Raw genomic sequence first — 3,855 nt, 5'->3', positions numbered from 1 at the left:
TCGATGCTCGACCACTCGAATAAGTTGAGTGGTACGAAACAAGGATGTTTGCTACAAAAGCAAAATTAAGAGAGCTTGAAACGCCTGTTTATAAGAGACAGTGCCACGAGAGCGTCGATCGTAGAGGATCTCGCTGTGGTTGCGCATTCGTCGCTTACGGAGTTTAGGTGACCTGAAGTTGGCGACAAGGTGAAAAATCGACGTATTAAAAGATTAACTGTTGCATTTGTTAACGAATCTGTCCAAAGTTGCTGACTACAGCTAGAGACAATCGGGAACGATATTCCCCAAATGATACTTGAAGGAAGAAGTCCTCAAGAATCTGCAGGAACAAGTCCTTAGAAACCGCTGGTTAAAGGTTCCCAGGCTCCTTTCCAGTAAGTTCCGAAGAGGAAAGTGAGACATTGAATGTCTTAGTAAGCAACAGATCAAGTGTAGGCGCTTATACATTTGACCTGATAGCGCTCCGAATTTAATCTCAGAGATATCTTTATTGCCAGCGCTATACCCGAAGCGGTTGTAACGTGAACTGCGTAGTGGCAAAGTCAAGCAGATCCACGTCCTTGTCACAGATTACAAGTACATGACCGATCGGTAATAGTATTTCCTGAAAGCGAACGGGTTCTCAGCAGCTCATCGATGGACGAGAGTGTCCTCAACGAGAAGACTCAGATTGAACGTTTTTTACGTCCCAATCCTGGAAGTCTTTGAAGACAAATCCTCTATTTAAGGATTTGATCGAAGTTAAGGATATCTTTCCTTAATCCTATCTTGTGAGTTGTCTAGGGGCGATAAAGGCACTTGACACGAAATCATCCAAAACCAGGCTCGAAACACTGTGTGGCCATTGCTTCGTAAACAAGTATTTGCGATCAATATTTTTTTTGCCAATCGCTTGGCAGTAGCTCATGTGAGAGATTCAACCTCGTCACATATCTCTCCGACTTTTTGTGTGCGTTAAGCAACAGTAGGGTGGCGGATTGTGCATACGTTCAATAAATTGAATGCTGCAACGGTACCGGCTCCAACGCCGATGCCACGAAAAGATGTAATCATTGATGGTATGTCAAAAAATACTATCTTTTCGTCAATGGATCTGATGGATGGATTCTATCATATCCTTGTGCGTGTACAGAATATCTCATTTTCAGCGGTAAGCACCCCAAGTGGATTGCTAAGGGAGTGGCTAATCATACCACAGGGACTTAGTAATGCCCTGCGACATCTAACAGATGCGTAACTAATCTGCTAGGATCGGTGCGGAGTTTCAAATCTAGTTATTTAATGACGTCTTTGTTAATAGCATAGCCATGATCGGAAAGTCGGACATTGAAGTAAACCGTACTCACTCCCGAAAGGCTCTTACACTTATGCGAAGCACAAGTTGTATGCAGATCTCAAAAAGTGTATATTCGCTGCAAGCGTATTTCAACTTCTCGCGTGCATCGTGGGTAACCACGGTGTACGCCTTGATCCGGAAAGATCAAGGCGATCACCGACTCGCCCACGCCAGTCGATGTAAAGGGATTTCGAAAGTTTGTTGGCTTTGCAAATATCTGCACAATTACTCCTGCAATTATGCCGAAATGACAGTACGTCGTTATTCTTTGTTGAAGAGTTTTGTAAATCGGTCATGGAGCGCTGATTGTTAGCGTTCATTTGAGGGTATCAAGCAAAGCTTGATGCAATCGCCAATTCTGACGATTGCGGATTAAGACAGACCATTTCCTGTGGTATGTGACGCCAGCGATTTTGCAATCGGCTTTTCGAAAATGCAATATGACACAGACTATTCAGAGCATGACAAGAAACTCGCTGCCATCAGATTTGCGCTGGCTTAGTTTAGGGTCTATCTCGTAGTAGATAGACCGCACGCGACTGTTATCAATCGCGTCAGCTTTAACCAGCTGAATGCAACTATTCAGTGCATGACAAGGAACTCGCTTTTTTTCTTTATTAGTGTACGGTATATCTCGTGGGAGATAGACCGTTCATTGTATAAACAGACCATGCGTCCTTACGCACGGCTGTAAACAGTCCACACGTCTCGCAAAGAATGTCGAAATGGTTGTTTTTCTTTGCGGACTATAACTTCTCAGTGAAGTTAAACCAAGACGACGTAATGTCGTCGCTGATGGCATTTCTCATCTGCTGCGCAAATCAACAGTGAGCATAAACCACTGTTGCAACAATAAATGTTTCGTAGTCAACAGTTCCCGACAACGTTAGAAGAACATATCAAGAAGATAAGACTCTTAAAGGGTTAATGGATTACCTGAGAAATCTATCCCAACAGTCCTTAAGGGGATCCTTAGCAGATCGAACAGATCGATACACAACACGCAATGGCTTATAAGTGGCCATCGCGGACGTGAAAAGACCAATCTCACGATAAATCGCGGCATCTGCAGGCCACGCCAGTAAGAGTTCGTCCGCAAGTACATACGTGCTTGCGAAGTTTATAAACGGGTGAAGCTTAGTGCTTCACCCGTGCTTTGTTACAACCTCTGCCTGCTCCGGAAGAGTGTTGGCAAACCGTATCTGCGCACTTCGTCTTCAGATTTCCAGACGTTGATACCAAGAATATTGTTTCTTGTATTTGTTGAACGTTTCAGCCAAATGAATCATCGTGCTGCAGTCCCGGGGTCGATCATAGCTAAAAGCTGTGCTCGTGTCTTCGTTGACACGATATTTTGACTCCATGGGTTACCCCGTGAACTGGTCTCAGATCGAAACCCCATATTCACATTAGAGGTTTAGCATTCTGTGTCTAAATCACTTGGAACACAGTTGAAGGCGTCAATTTCTGACCATCCTGAAACAGATGGTCAGACAGAACGTGCAAATCGCATCCTCAAAGAGAAAATTCGTGGATTCGTCTACTCTTCTACGAGTTGGAGCGAGTTCTTGCCGATGGTAGAATTTGCCATCAATAATTCAATGCATGCTTCTACGAAGCAAACACCGTTTTTTGTGAACGGCTTACACCATCAGCGCATACCCACCTAGTTTAAGAGTATTTTTTGTTTAAGGGGGGGGGGGCTCGCTCGAGCAAAGAACAATCTTGCTCTTGTTTATCACGCATTGATCTCAAGGTCAATGCGAAGGATACCACTGTAAATTTGATCAACATTGAACGATAATGTTTTACTGACTTGAATAATGATGCTGAAAGACTTAGTATGCACAACAATAAATGCACTTACTAATTATAAAAAGGATATACCTGCAGTTCACACCTGTCGCACTGAAGACAAAACAAAACCGAGTCAGCAGGAAAATTCCTGCTAGCAAGAGAAGCAGTGGTCCGTTTCGTGCAGAATTGCTTCGAGATGCAGAGGATCGACAGAAACGAAACTCTAACAAAAGGAAAAGCAGATATTTTTTCATCTAATGTTAATGATTTAGTCCTATTTACTAAGGTGAACCTACCAAAACATGTAAGAGACGGATGTGGGCAGTAATAAGTTATTAGCCATGAATACCGGCCTGTTTTGTGTACTACATCGCCAATGCAGAGCGTAAACGATTGAGCTGCTTTAGAGGATGCGTACGCATACTACATTTCATGTCGGGCATCTCCGCCCGTACCATCAGTACTAGGCTTCTTCTGGTTTTGAATTAGGCATCTGCCAAAGCCTGATAGTCCCGAGCCAAAAATTGATAGTCTCGGGACAGAGTCTGGTTCTCTTGAACCTGACGATCCACTCGTTGCATCCTCCAAGAAAGATATCCTTTGACGAGCTGTCACCGGCTTGTTTTGAAGGGACTGATACGTCCGCTCGTTTGCCAGTTGATCAGTCGCAACTTGCGCACAAATTTTCATTTGGTCATGCCGCTAACGCGAGCCGACGG

Source organism: Bremia lactucae (genome assembly GCF_004359215.1).
Source record: "Bremia lactucae strain SF5 chromosome Unknown BlacSF5_NotPlaced_4_SHOA01000001.1_737238bp, whole genome shotgun sequence".
Lineage (NCBI taxonomy): Eukaryota > Oomycota > Peronosporomycetes > Peronosporales > Peronosporaceae > Bremia > Bremia lactucae.
The sequence above is the reverse complement of the archived record's forward strand: the minus strand, read 5'-3'. Positions refer to the sequence as shown.